Genomic DNA, 14,788 nt, shown 5'->3' with positions numbered 1-14,788 from the left:
TCTTCTTTGCCGTGGAATAAGAACTGAAAGTTAAATTTATCTAAGTTTCTTGTAACATCTCCAATATTTTGGCTGGGGTTCTATTCCTTGCATAAAGAAAAGTGGGTACCTCAGCCAAGATACATTCAGGGTCAACTGCTTTCATGCAAACACCTTTGACTCTTTTGGCCAACCAGTAGCAGAGCCCTCACAGAAGCCATAATGCCAAAATACTGAATGTGCAATATCTACACAAACCTTACAGACCTTAGGAAGTTATGCAGTTTATACCTGACTAAATTAACAGTAATTGATAAGTTTTGTGGATTTGGGATTCAGAAGAACATGCTGGGTGATAAGCAATGAAGAAAAGATCGAGTAGATAATTCTAATGAATACATCTCAAACTTTAAAAATTTTTTTTCCATCTTTATGTGGCTTTTTTCCCCCTCTGGTATTTTTGCTCCATTTGACAAATTATTTTGAGGCTTTATTTTGAAGTTGTCCTGTTTATAAACTTGTATTTACAAATTCAAATATGCAAGTTAAATAATTCTGCTGTTTAGTCTTCTTGCACAAACACCACTCTCTTCTCTCTTATATATACAATTATCTGTAATATGTGCCATGTTTTTCTTCCCCTGTAGAAACTTTCCACAGAAAGCTGAAGAAACTTGGAAGAATCTTGAAGAGTTAAGCAAGAAAAATCCTACTTACAGATAGAAAAAAAGGTCAGCATCTGTGTTATATAATTTATACACATTATCTCATAAGGTTTAGAGGACTGAGTAGAACGCCTGGCATCCTTATACAGATATAGTAGCTGAATATTCAAGAGGGGGCCTACAAAATTTAATATTCTGGATAACAAGCACTAAAAATTAGCCCAACAGCAATTATGTTGGAGAAGAATACACCTTAAGGTGCACTTCTTTCAGTCATCTTACTCTATATTGTATATGGATTTCCAGAGAATCACATCCTTGATATTTATTTTGGAGTTTTACACATAGGTTGACTGTCTCTCCATGCCCCATCTGGTGAGTAATAGTGATCTCTGTAGACTTCTTTTTATTTTAGGACTTATTGGTGAGATCTTGTGTTCATTTTTTTCAAAGATTATTGTACAATGAAAGGGGCTGAATTGGTCATCTCTTAAGTCTTTGAAGACCAGCTGCAAGCAGACTGACAAGGAACAGACCATTAGACAAATAATGTTGGGGAAAATCATTGTCTTTAGACATTAACGTCCCAAGGATAAACAGTAGATTCAATGGTCTGAATTTTACCATGGATTGGCAAGAGTAGGAAAGACATCTATTTAAAACTCTTTATATGTGTGAGTCTTTAGTAAGTAATAGTATTCGCTGACCTGTACCCATCCCTCCTTTACCACATGTTGGAAAAAATATGGCATCTTGTAGCTTTTTACACTATTTGTAGCAACTTGTAATTTTTCACATATAACAGTATTTATGACTGCTGTGCATATTTATGACTGCTGAATCAGGAAACCTACAGGAAAATATTTTAGTAGTTATGGCAGCTACTGTTAGAAAGCAAGGGTTGGATAATGTGCATGTGTTGTATAACAGATTTCAATTGATACCTAATCCTACAAAAATTGCATTGCTGTTTAACTGAATACCAATTTAATGTTTTGCTTCCATTTCTTTAAATTGAGTTGATATGTAATATAATATTTTTTGCTGGAAAGGAATCTCAGATTTAGTGCAGAGTCACATGGAAATACTGCTGTCATATTAATATAGTTAGTTCACTTGAGCATCAGAATTACCATTTTAAGACATTGGTGGAAAAATTCTTCAGTTCTATAAATTGTTGACATTAATATTTAAGAAACATAGACATCAACTCATCATATTCATAAAATCCTTGATTAAGAGGTCAGATCATCAAGTCAAACCACTTAGAAGGAAGGTTAAATATAACTGAATCTTATACTCCACTGTATTGAATCTGTCGTTTAAAATAATCCAGGAAATAAATTCTTCTTAATAATAGGTTTATAACTATAAATAGGAAAAAATTGAGCAGAAATTAAAAATCTTTAATAGTCACTGGATTCCACAGCTTATGGAGAACCCTGATTAACCCAGAGAGTCTGGTCTATGCAGTTTTCTGTTATTAGCATATTCTGTCAGAAAAGACATTAAAAGTTCTAATTTTCTGCATTTCATCAAAGGAGGCTTGAAGATAAATATTAGAAATATTTACATTAATTTCTAAGTCTCTAATACTCTTACTACTCTATGATAAAGTCACATTAGCTAGCATTAATCTGAGCAGCTGTAGATTTATCCTAAAACTGATGTCTAACACAGGTCAGATGAATAATATCAATAAGTGATTAGCTCTCTGCTGTAAAAAGGAAGCTTAGGATAACTACCTCATATGTGGAAAGCTACATTGTAAATAATGAAGGTTAAGTGAAAGTAATCCTGTCGTGTGGCTTCAAAATACAGGACTCAAGCATTTGGTTACTGGATTTATAATTAGATAAAAAAGATAAATGATTATGCAGCCAGTGCAAGTGAGTATGAACAAAGTCAACATTTACTGAGCTCATATGAAATAGAGGCTACTGGCATTACTTTTTTTTTTTTTTTTCAGTGATCATTGAGAACTTCAGTTAGCACTGGCAACCTTTTTCAGCAATCAGTGAATTGATAATTTCCATGAGGAGACAATTATGAGTAGGTTAATTTTCAGTCTACAAAGAGTACCTATGGGTTGATTTTTTCTGCCTGAGTAGCCTTTTGACAGGTTGTGAAATGGGAACTCTGTACCGTTGAATCTGAGAATAGTTGTCCCTGAGAAAATGTGTAAATGGCAGTTGGAATATGAGGAAATTGAAAGTAAACTTATTGTCATTGAGAAGAAAAAACACTCCAAATAAACTACTCAAATACTCAAAAATAATATTGATAGTACCGTATATTTTGTAATTGCCTGATTTTTAGCAGCAGATGTGGAATCTACTGAGTATCGGAAACCATTCAACATCTATATCTAAGCTAGGAATCTGCTGAGTTTTATGTCATTTAGTGGGATATGGCTGTTCTCTGTTTATTTGTCCTTATGAAAGAACAAATAGAAGCCTTTCCAATAATCAAAACAACAAAAACCACCTGACATCTCTGTGGGGCAGCAGAACAAAAAGCACAAAGTAAGCACTTTGTACTCTGTAGTTATATGAAAATATGCCTTAAATGCATCCAACTGTACAAATTAGAGAGGCAGAGCATTAAAAATTTCATCACTAATGTTTTCTTTAGTTTTAAAAAAGGAAGGCACAGAGACCTTATCTATCTTCAGCCATCATTCTCACACATTTATTCCTAAGTGAGATCTACTACAGTAAAAGTAAATTGCCAGTATCTTTTTCTCGTGGAGAGCTTTTGAAGAGGAAGAAACTTTGCACAAAGCATTGTTTATCAAATATTTGTAATACCTTCTCTTTTGGTTCAGTGTACACTGCAGCTCCAAGTAAAATCAAAGTGAACAGCCATATAACTTCCTGCATATTAGCAGGAGAATAAAGTGCTAAACTTATTTACTCTTCATGTATAGACAAAACCACATTAATTTAACATGCTCTTGATGAGTTTTAAACTATAGCTCTCTACCTTATTTTAGCTGATGTTGTTTGTGTTCAACTTGTAAAAACAGACAGGCAGGGGATATGTTCTTACTTCTGTCATGGTAACATTCCATATCCTCAATCCACATTAGAGCTACACTGAAACGAGATCTACAATGAATTTTTCTGAACTCTCTATGCATATTTAGAGCATTTGTACATGTCAAAAGAGAAAAGTATATAGTTGAAGAATTATTCCAGATCTTAACAACAGTAAGTCTATAATACCTGTACTATTATACATGCATAAAAGAGATTATGCAGTTTTAGTTTCATGTATTTTCAAACATTTAGAAAGCTAGCCTGGAATAAATTTACACTTTCAAACATTATTTCTGCATTTTGTGTATGTTCATGCCTCACTGTGCATCCAATTAAAAATAGAAGGATTCAATAGTTTGGTTTTGGCCTTGACATTTAGCCTGGCAAAAAAAAAAAAAAAAACTTGCTCAAGATTATTCTGATTAAGATTACTTAATGATTGGAACTGGTTTCAGTACAGACTTTGAAATAGCAAGTATTTCTTTCATAAGAAGACAGAAAATAATCTCTTAGTAACTTCAGAATATATTTTATTGGCTCTTCAGCATTGATGACCAGGAATAATAGCCTTCAAATGCTCATCTACATTTCTGATTATTAAATTTTAAACCATCTGACAGTATGAGACATAAAGAATTAATATAATTCTCTATCACTGCTACAAAATCTGAGATTTTTCTTCCTCTGTTGTATTCATCCAAATTAGAAATGCAAAGTTTTTTTTCTAGTAAGGAATGATACTGCCCAATCTGAGATTTCACATTATGTGATATAAGTACCTCTGAAGGTGAATAAATGCTGCTCACTCTTTCTATCACACTACTTTTCAAAACCAGCATGTTTTCCAGTCATTAATGTCAAAGCAGTTATTAATCTCTGCCATTATCTTTTGAAATTAATGGAGTTATTATTATCTTATTAATAAATGAGGTAGTTCATGCTTCCCACACCCTCTCAAACATAACCTCACAGCATAACTTGTACCCAGAAGTCTCTGTTGAAGGTTTAGAGAACAAGCTGCAGAAAGAGTATACCATCAAACTTTTTGTAATGGTTTACAGCCAGAATTTATCTCCAGTGTTAGGCCCAAGACTTAATAACCACATGAGACAGTGCTTACACAAAGAAGAAGGAAAGTTCTAGCAGTCAGGAAAATAATGTCTTATACTCACTTCCATAGTCAAGACACAAGAGTCTGCATTTTCAAGACAGTTTCAGAGGGCTGTTGGTTAAATTTTGCAATCTGAAACAATTTAAAGTGGTGTCCACATCATGTATCTTACAGTTAAGATACATGTTATCCAGTTTTGGTTATGGTAAGTTTAGAAGATTGTTTGCAGTGTAGGGGAACAAGTCAGTAATAAGTCAGATAGCCTGACCTTAGAAAACCCTTCTAGATTCCTCCAGTCTGAAGACATTTTGTTGGACTGATTATTAAATTAGCATTTCCAGAGAAATTTAAGACATGTAAATACTCAGTAAGCACAGATAAAATGTTCTAAACCAGGCATCAAAATATCAGGGTAGAGAAATTTGAGACTTGTTTCTTGAAATCTAAGATATAATACCCTGTGATTATTCAATGTGTATAGCTAGAGTGAACTTTTTTCCTCTGTCAAAATTCCGATATTAATAGCATTATTTAAGTGCAAAGCGTAATTGTAGCAGTAAGTGGAAGAAAAATAGAAAAAGTAGCTACAGGCTAAGCAGTAATAGTGAGAAATATGTATACATTTCATTAAAAGGTAATTACATTTAAAGGAGAGAACTTTAAGATATTTAATTAGTTCTGTAATAGAAACAATTATAATGAAAAAATGTGTGTAGGAACAAAAAAAAATTATCTTTTCCCCAAATGTATTCAATGACACACAAAACAAATGGAATACAGAATATAATTAATACAAATTAGATAAAGCTAACTGGGCTGGGCTTCTTTTTTTTTTTTTTTTTTTTTTTTTTTTGGTTTTTTGTTTGGTTGGTTTTTTGGTTTTTTGTTTATTAATAATTGTTCATATTTAGAAAAGGTTGTCCATAATAATAGGAATGGAAGTATTATTACTGCAATCTGAATAGGACCATAGCTGAGAAACCCTCTAAGAGTATGTATAAGTACTAAGAGATATTTTAAAAGGCACAAATTTATCCTTCACTTTTTAAAACACAAATGTAAATACATTCCTGAAGTGGACTGGCATAGTGATAGATGCATGTGGTTGGGTAGAAACCTCTGGCTTTATTATTTTCAGAGCTTTGTGATCTTCATCTATTCTGTCTAGTACAGAAAAGGGGAATAAGGATTGCAAAGCATTGAAAGACTCCTCTTTTCAAGAAGTATCCCTGAACAGTATTTTTAACTCATCTGTGTTTTATGCATTTATCTGTTCAAGTAATCTGTGTATTTCTGTTGGCATGGAATTTAACTTATGAGAGTGATATAAGGATGAAATTCAAGTTTTCCCTACATCTATAACTGTTGTTTGGCTGGGTATTCTTTTATGCACTCTCAGTGGTCTTAGAAACTCTCTGGCTAGTCTTTGCATGAGACAATGAACTGATTTGAAACAGCAGGCTGACTTGAAACAAGATGATTGACCAAACTTCTAGCCCCTGTCAAACAAAGCATTTAATTAACTGCTGAAGAAAGTGGGAGTTTTGGACAGTCACAGACATTTCCCAGGCTATGCGCAGACTAGTTGGTAAATGCTATTTATGCCCTTGATTGTGTTGGTCCTCCTGAGCAGGAAATCTGGCAGCATCAGAGACTTGATGAAGATTTGACCAAAAGATGTATAAATAATATAAAACAACTGCTTCTGCTTATGAAGGTCTGGTCCCACAGCAGTCTATTGCATGTAGCAAAGACAGACAACAGAGGTTCTGTACACAGATTAAAATACTACAACAAAAAGGGTCATACATTTTCTCAAGTGTTCACATAGGGACATCAAACATCTTGATTATAAAAATTCATTGGAGCAGTTTGAAAATCTCAGATAATTCACATGAAGATACTGTTGAAAGGACCTTTACAACAGGCTCCCAAATAGTAACTGCCTACCTGTGGGAACCCAGGACATCCCTCTGGCTGCCCTGGCTGTCTTGAGACCCTGGCAGGGGGCTCAGAGACCTTGACATGAAGTCAAAAACAAGTGTGGCTTTGATTTTAGCCCATGGAAAACTGCCAACTTTGTGTGAAGATTTACAGGTCACAAGAGTTTGAGATGATGTAACATAGGGTAAAAAAGTAGAATTTTGGTGTTTTTTAGAATGGGGTTCAGGAGGCAAGATGGAGGAATTTGGGCATGTCTTGTCCTTCTCCTTCTTCTTGCCCTCCATCTTTCACTGTGGTGGTGACAATTTTTATTGGTTTAGAGTAGAGACACACTGTCTAACATAGGTGATAGGTATTGGGAATTAATCGTAAATAAAGTACACATAGTTCATAGTATAAAATGTAAACACCACCCTAGAGGGTGGGCAGAATGTCACGATCCAACTTGCTAGACAGAGCTTAAGCAGGACAGAGAAAGAATGTTATAGATAAGAGAAAATAAACAACCCTGAGAAACAAAACTGATGCATCTGGACTTCTTTGGCTGTGGGGCTGGGAGGTAAAGACTTTTTATGATCTCGGGGTCATCTTGACCACAGAACCCTGAGAGCTACCCACTTCAGTGGATTTGATTCCTCACAAGAATTTTTCCCAATTCAAAGAAGCCAAAAAAATTCAGATTTTTTAAAAACTAGTCCTGTTTGTGAATAGCACTATAGGATCTTACATGGAATGTGCTATTCTTGCTGAATACTATTTCTAACACTGAGACAATGGAAGCAAAAAAAGAAGAAAAGCATTTGTATATAACACTACAGCAAACAAAACACTCAGGATAGCAAACTACATTTTCAACCCTGTTAGCCTTGAGTCAAAAGTGGAAATCAGCACAAGTACAAGAAAAAAATGATTTATGATTCTGCTGAAAAGATCAAGTGCAATTGAGAAAGGTTTATTCAAACTGCATTGCTCTAGTTACAAACTTCTTTAACTCCCCAAGTCCTCTCTTTCTATAAAACTTACAGAACAAGCTGAAGCATTGAGTTTAGTAGATTGATGATAGATAGATAGACAGGTGGATTAATTATTTATGTTGCTGAATGGAGGTCAGATCTCTACTTTCATCTTTTGGATCTGTCTGCATATTTAATATTCTTATTAGAAAGATGACTGGAATGCCTGATGTTAATGTTCACAATTGTTGATAGATTATGGTCTTTAGAAGGCCCCCAATATCTCTTCTACCTGAATTATTTAGAGCTCACTAATTATTTAGACCCTGCTTATTTTAAAGAACAAGAATTATCGACACACTAATTAAAACTGTCAAAAAGTTTAATACTATTTAAGGATACAAAACAATGTCAGTGGTGAGATTGAATGCACAGTAAGAATCTGTCTTTTCTTGGTACTAGAGTGTCCTAAGCTTCAAATGCAAGTATTCTTTTGGAAATCTGGGATGGAATTCCTTCGACCAAACCTAAATATCTATATGACAGATAGTTTGACGTACCAATCTGAACACCTTCCGTAATAAATGGAGACAAATTAGTACTCAAGGGACATGACAAATTCTGAATCAGAAGTCTAAAACTGACTAGAGAAAGGCACTGCCTAAACATGCTAATTTCTTCTTTTATGACACAGAAAGTGTAAGATGGCAATTCACATGTGGCCACCTGTGGCCACAGCTGAGGTTATGACAACTGCTTTGCACACACTCTATTATAGGATCAGATTCTTTATTTTATTAATATGAAATCAGCTTCTTTATTTGTTTGTTTGGGGTCTTTGTTTTGTTTTTGTTTTTTAGGGAAATATCAAGACTACCAGATCTTCTTTATTTGAAAATATTCATTTTTAAAAGGAATTATACATGGGTTGTCCATGTGACCACATGTAATATTGTATGCAATTTTGCATAATTTTCTACTACTGTATCATTATTGATATCACTTAATTAGAATATCTCTGCAAATGAGCTAAAAGCAGGAATATTTAAAGGTGTATTGTAGGTTTGAAACAGTTCTGACTGAAATTAATGGTGTATTTGTCACTGAATCCTGTAGGTACAAAACCAGGACAATAGAGACCCTGAGGGACATTTCCCTGGTTTAGGGAGACACAAGAAGCTTCCCTCAAAAATGTTTAGACGCCATTTCCTCCTTTCCCTGCTCCTATGTCCCTGAGCCACTTCCTCCCAGTTCCCTGACTGGCCCTCATCTTTGCAGTGCCCAGAGACCAGGTTCACCCCCAGACCCCTCTGGATGGGGCAGTGAGAGCTGAGACCTGTGTGTGCTGGGGAACCCTGACCAGCTCACTGCAGAGCTGAATTAAACATCTGTGGTACCATGCAAAGGCCCTTTCTGCTTCTTTACCCTGGACTTGTAGCAGTCCAGGCTGCTACACAGGAGAAATCCTGAGGGCCCTACAAATCTTTCACTGACTAAAAGACAGCTTAGATGCACAAGGTCAAATTTGGCCCTATAAGGATGAATAATGTTTATCTTTCAAACAGTTTGCAATTTAGAGCAATTTGTAATACCAACCAAAATGGCTGATGCGTGCGCACGCATTTTCAAGAATGGTTTTCCCCAGGCTTAGGCACTGGATAGAAGTCCTACTTGCTATGCTCAAAGAACAGGTGAGAGTGGAAGACAGCTTTTCAGAAAGTAAGACAACCTAGACTTTGGAAGGATTTAGTTTTATCTTCCTGAAACTCACAACTGTGAAGCATATTCTGAAATTCAGCACATAGGACTTGTGGTTTTATGGTTAAATAGGACTGAGTGGATTTTTTTTTTCAAATGCCAGTGGTTAGAAAATACAAAAATAATGCAGAAAATACCATATCTTTGTATTTGCCTGATTTTTACCAGTAGATGTATAAGATACTAAGTTTAAGAAATTATTCAATATCTATATCTGAGCTAGGAATCTGTTGAGTTTTATGTCACTGAGTGGAATATGGATGTTCTCTGTTTATTTGTCTTTATGAAAGTACAAACAGAAGTCTTTCCAATAATCAAAACAACAAAACCCACCTGACATATGGGTGGGTCAGCAGGAGAACAAAAACACAAAGTGCTGGGGTAAATATATTATCAGTTGTAGCAGAATACAAGAATGCCAAGGACTCCCTGGCTATGCTGATAAATTCAACATCACTCAGCAGGTCAATCATCCCTACTGCAGAAGTGCTAGAAGGCTCTTTCACAGACTTGTGGCTGCTAGAAGTATTCGCAGGAATGCTCAGAATTTGGGAGATCCATCACTTGTGTAGTAGGCAGCCTGCATGAAACCATATGTTTCTGAGGCCTTGCTAACTAGCATGTGTAGGGGATGTTCTATATTAGCTTAATGCTCAAAAATATTAATATTTGATTTGCTAGTACAGACGAATATTAACCAGAGATTTCCCAATAATTGTATTGCAGTATATATTGCAATATAGTGATAAATAAATTGATATTTTTTGCTTATAAGCTGAAGTGAATCAATGTTCTGCCATTAAATATATTCAGATAACACCTCCTTATCTTGCACTGACCTCATTCATGATGCTGACATTTAGTTGAAAGTGTTTACACTAAGGAAAAAGAAAAATTAAATAGTAGTTGGCAAAAATGGGAGAAAAGGGTAACTATGAAAATAGACAATCTCCTGGGAAAAACATTTAGAATATGAAGGCAATACGTTACAATTCCTCAACAATAGCAAAAAATAATTCTGACTTATTACTATGACAAAAATAATTTAAAAAAAATTCCAATAATGTTGAACCATATTTAACCCACTTAGTCATAAATATCTTTAAAAATTACTGTTGGTAGACAAATTTTTAAAAAAGATCTTTTCACTTCTTATTGCAGGAACCACATTGTCTTCTCTAGTATGTGTCTTTAAAATATTTTATGAAATTGTCCTAAGCAGGATGTAACTATCTAAATCTAACACTTTCCAAAGTTGAAGAAGAAGAACTAAACACTGGTTTATAGTGCTAATATTAGCATTAAGATATTGATTATCATATAGGCCAGATAGACAGAGCAATAATCTCCTTGATACACATCTCCAGAAGAAATTAAAATATTAAGTAGGACCAAAGTTTACTCAGACGAAGTACGATACCACATAAATAAGAACACATTGATCTTGCTCTGCCTAAGCTTCACAACGAGCTCAAACCTCCATGACCACAATATTATAGTGCCAGGTCCAAGTTAACAAACCTTGCTGAGAATTAACAGTCATTTATTTGGGATCTTTGTTATGCTAGGAAGATCAGAGATCGCAGATATGTTTTTAAAATATACTATATATATGTACCCTATGCAATAAAACACTGAAAGACAGTCGGGCAATTACAAATTTACACCAAAATTTGACTTAAGTTTTCCTATGTAGAACAGCCAAAGTTACATTGTTTACAAATATTGATTATCTCTAACTGGTTCTCATACCTTAGTACAAATTATTTCTACGTATCATTTAGCTGTCACAGTTCAGACGTGTTCCTTTGTTCTGTGCACATAAAACTGTACTTTTCCTCTCAGTAAGATATGCAGGGAAGGAAACACAAACTAGCCTCTACTAATATGCCAGTGCAGTATTAAATGCAGCTTTTTTAATAGTATGTTACATAGGGCATTATTCTATCAGTATTTTGTCAGCAAGATGTTTGCTGCAAGCAGGAGTCTCAGATATCCCAATTATAAAGTAAAATTTTGTTTTCCAGTACATTTTATTCACACTGAGGAGCACTTTCTGAGTTTCAAACTGCTGGCTGAGCAAAACAGATACAAGTTTCTTTTAACTATTTATTTGCAAATCTCCTCTGAGTATTAAACATGCTTATAAAGATATGTCCATAAAGAGAATGAGTACAAATTTTATCCTGACATTTGATTTAAGCTCTGTTAGAAAATTTACTTGACAGATATAGTGTTTCCCCCAAGCATTGAAATAGAGCAGATTGGCACAAAGATTTGTACTTAAAGACCTGATTTTATAGTGAAATATGAATATGAATAATACTCTTAATCTCTGCAGATTTTCCTACGTTTCAGAATATGCCACTATGTAATATCATTAGCAAAACAAAAGAATGACTGGCATCCTTTCTTAAATGGATACTATTAAGTTATTTTAGCTCCAAGTTTGACCTGAATTAGTTTAAGCTGTTGGCAAATGTCCTCTGGGGGGAATAAAGGAAACCATTAATCTGTTACTTGCTTAAATTACTACTCTGGCTCAACAGAATGAGTAAAATTAAAGCTAAAATATTTCAGGTGATATGATGGCTTTAAAAAAAAAGCAGAGAGAAAATCTTCATAAATTAGAAGATTTTTATCTTAATTAAGAGACACTACAGGGTGTATACTGCTTTTGAATCATCGTCTCTGGTCTGCAATAATTCAGCACAAAACTACATACTAGTGTCATAATGATTCCAATTAAACATGATAGTTTGGAAAGTTCTTTTTAAAGCTGTTTTTCATCTGTAGTGCACTCAATAACATTAGGTCTGTACAAAATGGAACAATTTAAATACATTTTAATACAAAGTTTCAGTAAGTGCATAATTATAAATTAATTATAAATTACATAACTATCATTTTAACAATTTTTTTATTGATGAGTTTATTTTCTACAAATAACTTATTGGTAGGAAAGATATGAACATTCTTCAGAACAGGAAAAAAAAAGGCATGCTCATTCCCATGTAGAAGTTAACATGACATGCTTGCTTAATGACAAATTAATAAATTTTGTTCATCTTAGACACAGCAGGTGTTTTCCTAGCATGTTACTACAGTGAGCTGCATTTTTTCTGAGACCAAAAAAGCTTGTTTTGATGATGCAAAGGAACTCTATGAATACTGTATAGAAAGAAAATCTGATTGCACAGATCTGTTTCTGGCAGAGAAATGACATCTTCATCAGAATACACTCTGTATGAATCTGCATTTTTTGCTTGACAAAACCTCTATAATAATTCATAGAATACAGTTGTATACTGTGTAGTGTTACACTTTTGCTGTTATATGGTGTTCTCATTACTGAATAAAACATCTTTAAGGATGGTTTTTAATCAATTAATGAAAAAAAGCCCTCATCATCATTTTTTCAAAGGATTATTACTGGAAGTAATCCTAAAACTGTTCTGAAATAGATGAAGAGAGAAAAAAAAGGAAATGTACAAGCTATTTTAAGAGAGAGAGAGAGAGAGTACAAGCACTACATCTGTGCAGAAGGTTGAGATTTCATACTCGCCATGAATAGCAAAGAGCTCAAGAGTTCAAAAGCAGTATGGGTAGGGATAAGTTTCACATCAACTGAGTTTAACTACCAAGGTCATAACTGCTTTTAGGAACATCCTAGCTTGTAGGCTGAATCACATTCTGGCAGTACACATTTCTCTCTCTCTAATTGTACTGAGAGCCATAGGAGACAAAGCCTTTAAAAGAGACAGATGAATTCTGACCAGTGTAGATCACTGGACATCTCCTGTAGCTTTTAAAAAGTGGTTTACTGTTGACACATTAATTTCAGGGGAACAGTTTAACGGAGCAAAACAAACTCTTCCACAGCAGTTCAGTCAGAAATCATTGTGCTAGGCTCCCCTGCTCAGCTGAAATTATTCATTCCAAACTATCCAGCCACAGCTAATTAGAGACAGGTTATGATCAGAAAAAAATAAGTAATGTAATTTCCATTTATTTTTTATTACTAGTCTTGAGATGTTCAGAGAGAAAATACAGTCTTTTTGAAATAAATAGAACAGGTTTGGGTTGGGAACTTATTTTCAGAAAAATCACATCTGAAAGACCAAGTTTCTGCATTTGTGTTTTGGCAAGTTCAAAGCTATGAATGGTATTTTTGACATTTTTTTCTTGCTGCATAAATCTGAAATGTTAGTTGTTCTAATTTCAAGGCATTGCATTTAAAAGGGTCAGTGTTTGAAAAGTTGATATTTGTAGCAGCCTTGCGTGCTCACTTGTGATTACTATTTCTGAAATGTTGAGCATACCTTTTATCATAACAGTATTTTTTAAATCCATCTTATGACCAAATAACTTTTAATTATTTTTTTTCTGTGGGCGCATTTTCTCATCAGCACACAATCTTGTTTCCTTTTTAGTTGATCAATTGCTCTCTTTAATCTCTTACTGAAGGAAGTAGACTTTTTTGTAAAATTTACAGGACATTTGCTGGAATATGTTTCACAGCAGATGTACATTCCCTGTTTTAGGGAATTATATTCAACACTTCAGTGACATTATTATCAGCAGGTGAAAATTAGATTCTTTCCATATATTAATTTTTTTCCTGATAGCAAATCTTCACCTCTAAGAAATATTTAAGAAGATAAATATGGCATGTGTTTCACTTTAAAAAACCCCAAACGTTTTTATTCTCATAATGCTATATTTTGAAATTTTTAATCTGGTGAATTTTATCTTGTTCATAGTTATTCTTTAAAATTCAATAAGATTATTTAAGTTACTAATTGCCAAATACAAAGTAAAGAGAATATGGCAAATTTCAAGAATAATTTATTTAATTTTGTATGACATGTTTAAATTGTCCTTATCATAGTGATTGTCTACTTTTCATGATATTGAGGCAGCAACAGGTCAGAGATATTGGCTTGTAGTATGTTCTTATGTAAGACCTTGCAAAAGCACATATAATCTTCTAGAGAAGTTAGATATTTGCTAGAAATACATAAAAATCTACTTTTTTACTATCAGTTTGAAAGACACAGAAGGAATTAGTTATGTGATGATGAGTAGTAAATGGTTTCTCTTGAAAATGAGACCTTTTCAGTTGGGGGTGAGGGGGAGAAGATGGCAATCACTAGACCAGGTGACTTCATAGTAAAGATAAAATATGTGCTGGGAAACAAGACAGCTGACCAGGCCAACAAAGGTATCTTCATCTGTAAAGATAGGTCTGCTATTGCAACTCTTGAATCTGCTCAATCACAGAATTGCGTGGTTGTGAATGGATCTCTGATGGAAATCATCTGGTCCAACCCCTGC

At 34.1% G+C, this 14,788-nt stretch overlaps 1 long non-coding RNA gene across 1 annotated transcript in view; it reads left to right on the top strand.

Moving 5' to 3' along the window:
* LOC116183654 (uncharacterized) overlaps window positions 1-14,788 on the top strand; it is a 123,471-nt gene that overhangs the window by 69,876 nt on the left and 38,807 nt on the right. Inside the window, exon 2 of the long non-coding RNA XR_004148320.1 lies at window positions 627-710. This is a non-coding gene — a long non-coding RNA (uncharacterized LOC116183654). The remainder of the gene's footprint in view (window positions 1-626; window positions 711-14,788) is intronic.

This window comes from Lonchura striata, chromosome 2, assembly GCF_046129695.1.
Source record: "Lonchura striata isolate bLonStr1 chromosome 2, bLonStr1.mat, whole genome shotgun sequence".
Classification (NCBI taxonomy): domain Eukaryota; kingdom Metazoa; phylum Chordata; class Aves; order Passeriformes; family Estrildidae; genus Lonchura; species Lonchura striata.
The sequence above is the reverse complement of the archived record's forward strand: the minus strand, read 5'-3'. Positions and strand labels throughout refer to the sequence as shown.